This window comes from Amblyomma mixtum, chromosome 4 (assembly GCF_055824585.1).
Source record: "Amblyomma mixtum isolate Tamu chromosome 4, ASM5582458v1, whole genome shotgun sequence".
NCBI lineage: Eukaryota > Metazoa > Arthropoda > Arachnida > Ixodida > Ixodidae > Amblyomma > Amblyomma mixtum.
The window spans coordinates 20,209,383-20,223,588 of record NC_143015.1 but is presented as its reverse complement, the minus strand read 5'-3'; the positions used below and the strand labels follow the sequence as shown (position 1 = coordinate 20,223,588).

Below are 14,206 nucleotides of genomic sequence, written 5' to 3'. Positions count from 1 at the left end.
CTGGCTATAAAGCTGCGCAAGTCGTCGAGAGCCTTCACACATCGGGCAGTGGTGGCGGTGGCACGTTGCTGCACAAGAGTGCTCAAACAACTGCTTTGAATTTGCAGGTTGCGGATTGCTGTCAAAGGTTTCATATGGGAAAGTGTGCAGTTGTTGGGGAGCGGAGTTTCAAAGCAAAAAATGCTCAATTACGAAAAGCCCTGAAATGCCCTACATGTCGATCTTCGGCGTCTCGCGGTCATGATAGCAGCAGTAATGCATCTTCTGCTGTTTTATGCGAACAGCTTGCTGAGATTAGTAAATCTTTGGCAGATCTCACGGCCAAAGTGGATGATCTCTCATCTTTGAAAGAAATCGTTTCAAGCATTGAAATCTCTGTACAACATATTTCTGACACGTATGACAAACTGCTCGAAGTATCTAATAATCATGGCAAGGAAATCGGGCTCCTACGTGAGAGATTGGTTTTGGTTTATGGGGTTTAACGTCCCAAAGCGACTGAGGCTATGAGAGACGCCGTAGTGAAGGGCTCCGGAAATTTCGACCACCTGGGGTTCTTTAACGTGCACTGACATCGCACAGTACACGGGCCTCTAGAATTTCTCCTCCAAAGAAATTCCAGCCACCGCGGCCGGGATCGAACCCGCGTCTTTCGGGACAGCAGCCGAGCACCATAGCCACTGAGCCACCGCGGCGGCCTACGCGAGAGAGTTCACGACATTGAGGCAAACCAGGACGGGCAGCAAATTCGAAAACGGCGTCAGGAATTGAACGAGCTGAACCAGTACAGTAGGCGGCAAAACATGAAAATACAAGGAATGCCTGTGACCGATGGTGAAGATTTACTGAGCAAAGTAAACAGCCTTGCAATGAAGCTTGACTTGTCCACACTTGTAGCAAAGGGCATTGAAGGGTTACACCGCCTTCCTCCTCAACTTGACAAGGTGCCTGTGGTCTTGATCCGTTTTGCCAGCCGGTCCACAAAAACAGAATGGATTTCAAAGCGGAAAGAATGCGAAGATGACATTCGATTCTTTGATAACCTGACGGCTTCTAGCAGGAATTTACTGTGGCTCGCTAAAATGAAGGCTAAGGAAATGAAGTACGCTTTCGTCTGGTCAAAGGAAGGAAAGATCTACGCTCGAAAGCAACCTGGTGCATGAGCCATCAGGATCGCTTGTGAGGAGGACATAGATAAGATTGTTTAATCAATGTTGCTGCGAGATTGCGCAGTACACCTGCTCAACAATGGCTTATTTTACTGCCGAATCATTTACCGACTTTCTAAAAGACGGTGCTTACAATCCTCGCAACACACTATTCTTTACCACTTGAACTGTCAAAGCCTAAAAAATAAATCAGAAGAAGTAGAAGCTGAATTACTTAAACTGAACTTTAATTTTGACCTTATTGCCTTCACTGAAATATGGTTTACCTCAAATGCAGATGTCAGCGAGTTTCCTGGCGACAAACCCGTTTCAGTATTTCGATATGTAAAGCGTGATGGTGGTGTACTTTTATATGTGCAAAATCATTTGTGCTTTGAGGTCTTGTCGGGTTATTGTCTTGTTTGTACTGATTTTGAAACTGTCTGCATTGCTTTTCATAGAATTGCTATTATGGTTGTGTATCGCCCCTCTCAAGGAAATTCTGACAAGTTTTTTCGGTTCATTGACTGATTTCTGAAGTTTGCAAACGAAAACAACTGGTGTATCATTGTGTTAGGTGACTCAATACTAACTTTTTGGAGGATAACGCTCTGACGATTAATTTAAATGAAATAATGCTGTCTAATGGTTGTGACAATACTATTGAATTGCCTACTCGCATAGCTTTGCACTCTGAAACATTAATTGATTTGTGCTTCACTAACTTCCCACCTGAGAGTTGCATATCCGGTGTTTTTTCTTCTGGAATTAGTGATCACTTGCCTTTCTTTGCACTTTTTCTTGATACGCCCAAATCAAATAAACCCGTTCGCGCTCGTAGAATATATGATGAAAAGAGCATCTCCAGATTTTGTCGCTTGTTGTCTACAATTCATTGGGTAGATGTATATCGGCCGCCGCGGTGGCTAAGCTGTTATGGTGCTCGGCTGCTAACCCGAAAGACGCGGGTTCGATCCCGGCCGCGGCGGCTAGAATTTCTTTGGAGGAGAAATTCTAGAGGCCCGGGTACTGTGCGTTGTCAGTGCACGTTAAAGAACCCCAGGTGGTCGAAATTTCCGGAGCCCTCCACTACGGCGTCTCTCATAGCCTTAGTTGCTTTGGGACGTTAAACCCCATAAACCAAACCAAACCAGATGTATATCGTGAAAATCACTTGTCCCGTGCCTATGGTATATTTATTCAGAAGCTTCTTGAATGCTATTATGCTGGGTTCGCAACTCAAACTATAAAAGAAAGCTTAGAAAGGCTAGAAAAGACTGGATGTCAGGAGCACTTTTGAAAGAAATTAAAGAAAAGACCAAAATGTTCTCTCGTTTTTTGAAAACGCGATGCCCGGATGATTTAGCTAAGTTTAAGAAGTTTCGAAATAAATTAAACTCAGATGAAAAGAAAGCTAAATATTTTTTCTATATTGATAAGTTTTCGTCAATCTTACAGAATCCTAAATTACTTTGGCAAGGTATCAACGTCATTCTAGGAAGGTATAACGGTATAACGTATAACGTCATAGGTATAACGTCAAGGTATAACGTCATAGGAAGAATTATCTTCCCCCTGAGCTGAAAGTCAATGCGGTGAATTACGCTGGAGTTTCAATAGCCAATATGCTGAATGAACACTTTTTAGAGCGAAACAAAACTGCGCGAAGAAGACGGGACAAAAGAAAGGCACGAATACACACACACAAAGCGCAGACTTCCAACTGACTTTATTTTGTAAAAGCAGGGTGCTTAAAAGGCAATCACAGCAAACTAGGAGACAAGCAGAAGCAACGTGCGAACGGCAATGACAAAGTCAACAACACCACGTGTGATTACGACGCATGAAAAGTTCGAATGTGACCATCTAAGAAATTGATTTCTTGACATGAAAGAGATAAAGAAGGGGCGCTAACACACTTATCACCCCTTTTAGAAATGAAAAAGGCCTCGATAATTTCTCTTTCGGTTTTAGTTTTGGCTTTCGAAAGGAACTTTGTTTTTTCCAGGTAAGGAGAACATGTTTTCATGTCGCAGCTCTTACAGTGCTAGGGTAGATTGCTGCCAGTGCCACTGCTAAGGGATCGCCTGTGTTCTAAAGCGCGCTCATTAAAACAACGGCCAGTCTGGCCTATGTAGGAACGACCGCATGACAGAGGTATCTCGTAAACAACTTCGGAAACACATTTTGTAAACTTGTTCCGGTGGTTCTTCTTGCAAGTGGTGGGTTGCTTTCTTGTTCCAGCCAGTAGAGGGCACACTTTTTTCAGCTTGCAAGGAGCCGAAAAAACAACGCGTATCCCAAGAAAGCAACCCACCACTTGCAAGAAACCACCGGAACAAGTTTACAAAATGTGTTTCCGAAGTTGTTTACGAGATACCTCTGTCATGCGGTCGTTCCTACATAGGCCAGACTGGCCGTTGTTTTAATGAGCGCGCTTTAGAACACAGGCGATCCCTTAGCAGTGGCACTGGCAGCAATCTACCCTTGCACTGTAAGAGCTGCGACATGAAAACATGTTCTCCTTACCTGGAAAAAACAAAGTTCCTTTCGAAAGCCAAAACTAAAACTGAAAGAGAAATTATCGAGGCCTTTTTCATTTCTAAAAGGGGTGATAAGTGTATTAGCGCCCCTTCTTTATCTCTTTCATGTCAAGAAATCAATTTCTTAGATGGTCACATTCGAACTTTTCATGCGTCGTAATCACACGTGGTATTGTTGACTTTGTCATTGCCGTTCGCACGTTGCTTCTGCTTGTCTCCTAGTTTGCTGTGATTGCCTTTATAAGCACCCTGCTTTTACAAAATAAAGTCAGTTGGAAGTCTGCGCTTTGTGTGTGTGTATTCGTGCCTTTCTTTTGTCCCGTCTTCTTGGCGCAGTTTTGTTTCGCTCTAACCATGAACCGACTAGCCCAACATCATGTCTTACTTCAACACTTTTTAGCTGCCGGAGCATACCGATCCTCTGCTAGCTGTCATTCAACTCGGATTGTTGACTCATACTTACCCTCTTGCAGTACTGGATCTATATTTTTGTCCCCTGCTTCAGTGGATGAAGTTGTTTCTATCAGTAATTCTTTGAGAAACACCTGCTGACCTGGAGATGACGAAGCTGCTGCTTTTCCTATCAAATGTACTGTAAATAACGCTGGCCCTATTACGCATATTTGTAATAAAATGCTGCTTTCCGGTGTATTCCCTAGTAAATTAAAAGTCGCGCGTGATACTGTTTTATTTAAAAGAGGCAACAAAAATGACCCAAATAATTACTGTCCTATTTCGGTATTGCCTCTGAGCTGAGCGTGTACTCTATCGGCGACTAAACAATTTCTTACAAGCTCAACATCTTATCTGTCCCCGACAGTATGGCTTTGAGGCCGGTAAACCAACAGAGTCTGCTGTGTTAGATATTAAGAACTCTGTAATTAACAATTTTGAAAATAAGCTTCTTTTTTCTGTTGGTATTTTTCTTCATCTGTGCAAAGCTGTCGATTCAGTGCAACATACCACTCCATAAATTAAACACTTACGAGATCCGTGGAGTGGCAAATTCACTTTTAGAGAGTTATCTAACTGCACGGATCCAGTATACTCAGATTCATGATGTAAAATTCAGTTTTGGTATGATAAAATGCCGTCTCCCTCAGCGCTCAATTTTGGGACCACTTTTATTTGTTCTCTATATTAACAACATTGTAAACATTTCATTAACTCCTAATATCATGGTGTATGTCAACGATACTAATGTCTTTTTTTCAGGCTCCAGTCTCCAAGTACTTGAACACCAAGGTAATGCCTCTCTTGAGGAGTTAGTGGTTTGGCTCTGTGTTAATCAACTTCAATTACACGTTAACAAAACACAGTTTATCCTCTTCCATTCAAAAAACAAACCATTAGATCATCACATCAAACTGTTTTTAATGACTTTAACATCGAGCAAGTCCATAGTTGCCGGTTCCTTGGTGTGTTTTTTCGTAGCGATTTCGGTTGGACTGATGATATAAACTACAATAGACTAAAAATGGCCAGATGTATTTATGTTATTTATCATGTTCGACATCTCCTCCCACTACAAGTTAAAAAACAATTATATTTTAGCCTTGTTCATTCTCACCTCGTGTATTGGAACCTAGTGTGGGGTACATGCAACAAAATTGATTCATACAAATTGCTTTCTCTCCAGAAAAGAGCATTACGTTTAATAATTCCAAGTTCATCTGTTGAAGCGAATCTTTTCGAAACATTTCATGTTCGCAATTTGTTTCATTCATACAATTTTAGTTTGGCCCTTCACATTTTTTATAAAGTCAAGCATGACTTTAGGTCTTTTTCCAATACTTATCATTCAAGAAACGTTGCGTATGGTCTACGTTCCGCTGCCCTATCTACTGCAAGACCCAGAACAAATTATGGTCAGTGTATAATATAAATTATAACATTGTGTAATGCCTACCAGAATCTTATTGAGATTGCTTTAGAAAGTTATAGTGTGTTTGTATTCAAGAAAATGACTGACGATTCTTTTCCCTCCCGGTTAAATTTCAGCTAACTCAGTATACTTAGCTTTTTGAGTGTGTGGTCGCCTTTCGTTTTTTGAATGTGCATATTATGAAATGTCTTGTTTATTGTTAATTGATATTTATTGCAGTCTATCATTAACTATTTTCAATTGTGATAATATTTGCTCATTGTTTTTTGTCTTTAGTGCATTCGGCCACCATTTCCATTTCCAAAGGGCACGGCAGCTGGGCTTGCGCACATATGGATAACCCGCTTGTCTTCCTCGTGCAGATCATTGCCAGCCTGCTGGTGATACCGTCGGGATGCCAACAGCCACGTCAGCACTTCCAGTACGAACTTGTTCATGTGCTGTGGAACGGCAACATTTCAACGCCCCTGATCCTACGATCTGGGGATGGATTTCGTCACCTACCATCGCCAACGACTAGCGGCAGCGACAGTGTGGTCTTCAAGCCAGGCTTAGCGGCGCTGCAAGCTTCCTGGGCTATAAAAGCCGCCAACGAAGGATTTCAGACCAAAGGGCACGGCAGCTGGGCTTGCGCACAGATGGATAACCCGCTTGTCTTCCTCGTGCAGATCATTGCCAGCCTGCTGGTGATACCGTCGGGATGCCAACAACCACGTCAGCACTTCCAGTACGAACTTGTTCATGTGCTGTGGAACGACAACGTTTCAACGCCCCTTATCCTACGATCTGCGGATGGATTTCGTCACCTACCATCGCCAACGACTAGCGGCAGCGACAGTGTGGTCTTCAAGCCATGCTTAGCGGCGCTGCAAGCTTCCTGGGCTATAAAAGCCGTCAACGAAGGATTTCAGACCAAAGGGCACGGCAGCTGGGCTTGCGCACAGATGGATAACCCGCTTGTCTTCCTCGTGCAGATCATTGCCAGCCTGCTGGTGATACCGTCGGGATGCCAACAACCACGTCAGCACTTCCAGTGCGAACTTGTTCATGTGCTGTGGAACGACAACGTTTCAACGCCCTTGATCCTACGATCTGCGGATGGATTTCGTCACCTACCATCGCCAACGACTAGCGGCAGCGTCAGTGTGGTCTTCAAGCCATGCTTAGCGGCGCTGCAAGCTTCCTGGGCTATAAAAGCCGTAAACGAAGGATTTCAGACCAAAGGGCACGGCAGCTGGGCTTGCGCACAGATGGATAACCCGCTTGTCTTCCTCGTGCAGATCATTGCCAGCCTGCTGGTGATACCGTCGGGATGCCAACAGCCACGTCAGCACTTCCAGTACGAACTTCTTCATGTGCTGTGGAACGACAACGTTTCAACGCCCCTGATCCTACGATCTGCGGATGGATTTCGTCACCTACCATCGCCAACGACTAGCGGCAGCGATAGTGTGGTCTTCAAGCCATGCTTAGCGGCGCTGCAAGCTTCCTGGGCTATAAAAGCCGTCAACGAAGGATTTCAGACCAAAGGGCACGGCAGCTGGGCTTGCGCACAGATGGATAACCCGCTTGTCTTCCTCGTGCAGATCATTGCCAGCCTGCTGGTGATACCGTCGGGATGCCAACAGCCACGTCAGCACTTCCAGTACGAACTTCTTCATGTGCTGTGGAACGACAACGTTTCAACGCCCCTGATCCTACGATCTGCGGATGGATTTCGTCACCTACCATCGCCAACGACTAGCGGCAGCGATAGTGTGGTCTTCAAGCCATGCTTAGCGGCGCTGCAAGCTTCCTGGGCTATAAAAGCCGTCAACAAAGGATTTCAGACCAAAGGGCACGGCAGCTGGGCTTGCGCACAGATGGATAATCCGCTTGTCTTCCTCGTGCAGGTAAGAAAGCCTTTTGGGAAATGTTTTAGATCCAGCGAGCGTTGCCTTGTGCTGCCGTGCCCTGCGGTACTTCTTGATACAGTGTGCGATGTGGTGCATATATTTAAATTGTTACTACTTGCGGGTGATGTTGAGACAAATCCTGGGCCTGATATGAAAGAACTTTTTCAACAGCTACGACAGATAGCCGATGACATAAAAACAATAAAAGAAGAAAGGTTAACATCGATAGACAACAAACTAGAACGCCTTAATCTACTTGAAGACAAGCTTTCGTCATGTACTGAGCATGTTGAAAATCTTCAGCAGCTCATATTATCTCTGGAATTAAAAGTAGACGATCTCGAAAACCGCTCCAGAAGATCGAATATTATAATTTATGGCATGCCTGAAGAGGAAGAAGAAAATAGCGACTCGTTGGAGCGAGCTGTGAATCAACAAGTTGTCAAAGAATCCTTAAAACTGGAAGAAGTTGCAATTGAACGCATTCACAGATTAGGTATACCAGCAGAAGACAAAACAAGGCCTATAATACTGAAGCTTCTAGATTTCAGTGACAAAACGAACATTTTACGTAACTGCCAGAAATTAAAGGGCACCGAGTTTACCGTAAGTGAAGATTTTTCGCCTCGTGTCCGCGAAATCAGAAAAAAGCTATGGAAATACGGTGAAACCAAAAAAAAGATTGCGGTGAAAAAGTGTCGCTGGTTTTCGACAAACTAAAGATAAACGGTGAATTGTACTTTTGGGACAACGAAAAATGTGAAGTGTCACCAATTGCAGCTCATCGGGTTACACCTTTACTAACCGAGGCAAAAAACCAAAACAGAAGTACACGGGCTCTACGCACGCGCCGTCCACAACGTCCCAAATAACTTTCGTGAACATTAATGCGCGTAGTATTATCAATAAGCTCGGTCCCTTGGAATCTTTATTATTAGGTTTAAAGCCAGAATTCATGGCTATAACAGAAACTTGGCTGCCAAGAGAAATCAAAGACTTTGAAGTAATTCCCCCCAACTACTCCATAGCACGCAAGGACAGGCTGTCTCGAGGCGGAGGCGTGACATTAGTGATAAGAAAAGATATACATTTTGTTACGTTACCTGAAGTTGAGGGGGTTGAAGCAATTTTTTGCAAACTCTGCTTTTCTGATTCTGCAATTGTTGTGGGTTGCGTCTATCTTAGTCCTTGTTCTGATCCTATCATACTTCATTCATTGTATACTTATATGCAGCATCATGTTAAGGGGGCGAGACTAATACTTTTAGGGGATTTCAATCTTCCTGATATTAACTGGAATACACTGCACCATACCTCACCTTGCGCTGATGTTGTGTTTGACATAATGCTTTCTTTTAACCTCTCGCCAATTGTAACAGAACCCACACGTGTGCAAGGAACCAGCTCCAATGTTTTAGATTTAGTTTTCCTGAGTAGTCACTTCTCCTGTCCAGAAACAAAGGTTGAAATTTTAAATGGCCTGTCTGATCACAAACTTGTAATGTGTTCTGTCCCGCATCATCATAGTGCCCCTTGTTTTCCATCTACAATAACGTACCCAGACTACAACCGAGCTGACGACACTACCATACTCGATACTTTATCACACGAACTAACACCATTTCAGCAACTCTCAGATGACATTAATACTGACATAGAAACATTGTGGCAGAGATTCAAAAACGTTGTGTCATGTTGCGTTACTAATTATGTGCCTACCAAGACTAAGAGAATACGCAAGCGTAATCCATGGATAACTCGAACCGTAATTCATGCCAAGTGAAAAGCTCGACGGCTGAAAAAAGTGCAGAAACGCCATCCATCACCAAAAAGAATTGAAAAAATAAACTCGGCCATCAATTATTTAAAAACCAAAATAAAAACAGCTAAAACATCTTACTTTACTAATACGCTGACTCGTTTCTTAAAAGATGCTCCCCAAAAGTTCTGGCGTCACCTGAACCCTAAATCACGAAAAGATAACCAAGCTTCTCCAGAGGAAAACAGAAATATTGCAACCACGCTGAATAACTACTTTACTTCTATTTTCACTACAGACAACGGAATTAATCCTCGTATTAGTTTTTGCTCAGGAAATAATTTAGAACCCCTTACTGTAACAGAAGCAGGAGTCTTAAACCTCTTATTAAACTTGGACACAAAGAAAGGATCAGGACCTGATGGAATCTCTAACATTTTCTTGCGTAGATATGCCGAATGGGTATCAAAATATTTAGTAATACTTTTTAGCAAGTCATTGTCATCGCACACCAGTCCTAAAGAATAGAAACTAGCTAAAGTGACACCTATACACAAAACAGAAAGCATATCAGATCCCTCAAATTTCAGACCAATTTCACTAACAAGCACTGTATGCAAGTTACTAGAACACATTATCTTAAAGCACATAACAACCTACTTAGAGGAAAATCAAATTTTGACACCTTTTCAGCACGGCTTTCGAAAAGGAGTTTCTACAGCCACACAACTAATCGAACTTACACATGACATATATCCTTCGCTATTGATCAGCAAAACAAATCGATCTCATTTTCTTAGACTTTTCGAAAGCTTTCGACCGCGTATCACATTCCAAACTTATTATGAAACTTAATGCACCCTTGGAGCTGGCCCTATAGTAGATTGGATCGTTGATTATTTGACTGACCGTACTCAATTCGTCGAAATTAACAATGTTAAGTCCGAAACAACTAATGTTACATCCGGCGTGCCACAAGGAAGTGTTCTTGGCCCAGTATTATTTTTAATTTTTATAAACGACTTACCTACTAGTATTTCTCACAATATTAAACTTTTTGCCGATGACTGTGTACTTTACCAGGAAATTAACTGCCTCAATGACCATACAGCTTTAAATAACGCTTTAACAGCAGTGACCAAGTGGTGTGAAGAATGGCAGATGACTCTTAATGTTAAAAAATCAGTTGCTTTATCCGTAACCAGAAAGATACACCAATCAAATTTTGAGAACACATTAAACAACATTCCTCTTCATTCGGTGTCCGAATATAAATATTTAGGCATAAAACTAACCTCTGACCTCAGATGGGATTCTCATGTTAACAATGTCACATCAACCGCCTTAAAACAGTTATTTTTCATTAACAGACGCCTCAAACTAGCACCATCAGAAACAAAGCTTCTTGCGTATAACACATATGTCAGAGCGAAACAAAACTGCGCGAAGAAGACGGGACAAAAGAAAGGCACGAATACACACACACAAAGCGCAGACTTCCAACTGACTTTATTTTGTAAAAGCAGGGTGCTTATAACGGCAATCACAGCAAACTAGGAGACAAGTAGAAGCAACGTGCGAACGGCAATGACAGAGTCAACAATACCACGTGTGATTACGACGCATGAAAAGTTCGAATGTGACCATCTAAGAAATTGATTTCTTGACAAGAAAGAGATAAAGAAGGGGCGCTAACACACTTATCACCCCTTTTAGAAATGAAATAGACCTCGATAATTTCTCTTTCGGTTTTTGTTTTGGCTTTAGAAAGGAACTTTGTTTTTTCCAGATAAGGAGAACAGGTTTTCGTGTCGCAGCTCTTACAATGCAAGGGAAGATTGCTGCCAGTGCCACTGCTAAGGGATCGCCTGTGTTCTAAAGCGCGCTCATTAAAACAACGGCCAGTCTGGCCTATGTAGGAACGACCGCATGACAAAGGTATCTCGTAAACAACTTCGGAAACAGTTTGTAAACTTGTTCCGGTGGTTCTTCTTGCAAGTGGTGGGTTGCTTTCTTGTTCCAGCCAGTAGAGGGCACACTTTTTCAGCTTGCAGGGAGCCGAAAAAACAACGCGTATCCCATACCTTTCTGCTACCTTCTTGATGTTATGGGAAAGGCAATGAAAATACGGCATGACAAATGGTGGCTTGGGATCCGAGCATCCTTTATCTTTTTCATGTGAAGATTTTAGCCTTTGAAGCAGGCTTTCGCAGGTGCCAAGAAGTAGATGACGGGGATAGCCGCTGGCTATCCCCGTCATCTACTTCTTGGCACCTGCGAAAGCCTGCTTCAAAGGCTAAAATCTTCACATGAAAAAGATAAAGGATGCTCGGATCCCAAGCCACCATTTGTCATGCCGTATTTTCATTGCCTTTCCCATAACATCAAGAAGGTAGCAGAAAGGTATGGGATACGCGTTGTTTTTTCGGCTCCCTGCAAGCTGAAAAAAGTGTGCCCTCTACTGGCTGGAACAAGAAAGCAACCCACCACTTGCAAGAAGAACCACCGGAACAAGTTTACAAACTGTGTTTCCGAAGTTGTTTACGAGATACCTTTGTCATGCGGTCGTTCCTACATAGGCCAGACTGGCCATTGTTTTAATGAGCGCGCTTTAGAACACAGGCGATCCCTTAGCAGTGGCACTGGCAGCAATCTACCCTTGCACTGTAAGAGCTGCGACATGAAAACATGTTCTCCTTACCTGGAAAAAACAAAGTTCCTTTCTAAAGCCAAAACAAAAACCGAAAGAGAAATTATCAAGGCCTATTTCATTTCTAAAAGGGGTGATAAGTGTGTTAGCGCCCCTTCTTTATCTCTTTCATGTCAAGAAATCAATTTCTTAGATGGTCACATTCGAACTTTTCATGCGTCGTAATCACACGTGGTATTGTTGACTCTGTCATTGCCGTTCGCACGTTGCTTCTGCTTGTCTCCTAGTTTGCGGTGATTGCCTTTATAAGCACCCTGCTTTTACAAAATAAAGTCAGTTGGAAGTCTGCGCTTTGTGTGTGTGTATTCGTGCCTTTCTTTTGTCCCGTCTTCTTCGCGCAGTTTTGTTTCGCTCTAACCATGAACCGACTAGCCCAACATCATGTCTTACATATGTCAGACCAATTCTATAGTATGCTAATGTTGTTTGGTTTCCTTTCACTAACAAGCTCACTAAACAAATAGAAGCAGTGCAGAGGAAGGTGGTCAGATGTATATTTAATAAACATAGGTTGACAGACTCACCAACAGAACTAATCAAACACGCAGGACTACTAACCCTTCAAAACAGAGCAAAACTAGCGCGCCTTAAAACCATGTACCAACTCGTACACAATCAATTAAATGTCGTCACTTCAAGATACATATCACAATCACAAACGCGACAAACACGTAATAAACACACACACTCTAAACGAGTTTTCATTCCGTACTGATACTTTCAAATATTCATACTTCTCTCGTGCTATACGCGAATGGAACACCTTGAACACATCCATTGTTAGTAGTTAGATCTTAGAAAACATAGCGCAAAAAGGACACTGACGACACAGAAGTGCACAGGAGAGGCGCTAACTTGCAACTTTATTTTTCGAAAAGCCACCACGTCTAATAAGTTAGCGCCTGTCCTGTCCACTTCTGTGTCGTCCGTGTCCTTTTTGCGCTATGTTTTCTAAGAACTGTTACCAACTAGCCCAAACCAAGCTACTGTTACATCAAATTGTTAGTAGTCCATCATTGAATTCCTTTAGGACACGTGTGGAAAATCAACTACTTATATCTTAGTATTTATTGAGTTCATATATGTCATTACCAAGTTATTCCTTCCGTTTGTGTTTTCACTTGTGGTATTACTGTCCGCCAAAATCATGTCACATGCTCCTCATTCAGGTTTATTTGTTATTCGTATCTTCTAATGTATAATCTCGTGTCATATGTTTTAGGTAGTTTGATTAATTACCATTGCTATTTTTTTTGTGTGCCTCTGTACTTTTGAATGCCCTCCCTGTTACGATTTCTGATGGGATTGACAGTATCAAATAAATAAATAAATAAATAAATAAATAAATAAATAAATAAATAAATAAATAAATAAATGTGTTAATCGGGGTGTAGGCCTTGTCAGAAGGCATGCTTCGTTCTATCTGACAACGAAAGCATGCTTGGAGACTTTTTGGAGCTAGCGTGCTTTCGTCGTCAGATAGAACGCCTTTTGGTAGCAGGGTACCCCTCACACCTACTTGTGTCCGTCGCGGAACGATTAAGCAAGTAACCTAAACTGCGTGATAGCTGTAGGAGGCTTAAAGACAAACGAAAAATTGTGGCCCTCCCTTACATCCACAACATCTCCCACCGTCTCAAAAAATTTGGCCGAAGAGCTGGTGTTAATATCGTGCTCACAGCCCCGAGAAAACTAAAAAGCCTTTGCCGGCGCGTGAACGCCGAAGAGCCGGAAAAACTTCGCAGGCGCACAACAAACCACCAAAACCGCTTCGTGGAATGTGTGGAAGTCGTTGTTTATTCCCTTCCGGTGAAATGTGGGAAGAAGTACATAGGCCAGAGAGGCAGATGCACCAACGAAAGGCTGAAAGAGCATAAAATTAACGTCGAAAAAGCACGCAGACATATTGGAATTCATGTAAGGGATTGAGCATCAAAAACCTGCTCGGCGGAGTATGCACAGTGCAGTGTGATAGAAAAGCACACCGATCAGCTCGTTCGCGAGATAATTGAGGCAGCGGAGATAATGAAGCTTGGAGACGACTGTATCAGCAAGCCATCTGTACTTTTGACAACAAAAGAACTGGAGCTGTTGTACGCGTGATGACTCGGGGGGGAAGCGATGACACGGGCGGCAGAAGTCACGTACTGTGTCACGTGCTGAGTGTAGGCAGTATATCAGGCAATGTTTGCCTCGAAATAAACTTGTTGTAATTCAGCGCTCGTGGTGTCTTCTTATTCTCTGTGTCCTGTCTAGTTTTTGCGCT

At 42.7% G+C, this 14,206-nt stretch overlaps 1 pseudogene; it reads left to right on the top strand.

The window, feature by feature from the left end:
* Positions 1-5,908: 5,908 nt before the first annotated feature.
* LOC149345825 (uncharacterized) lies at positions 5,909-8,343 on the top strand (annotated as a pseudogene).
* The last annotated feature ends 5,863 nt before the right edge of the window (positions 8,344-14,206 follow it).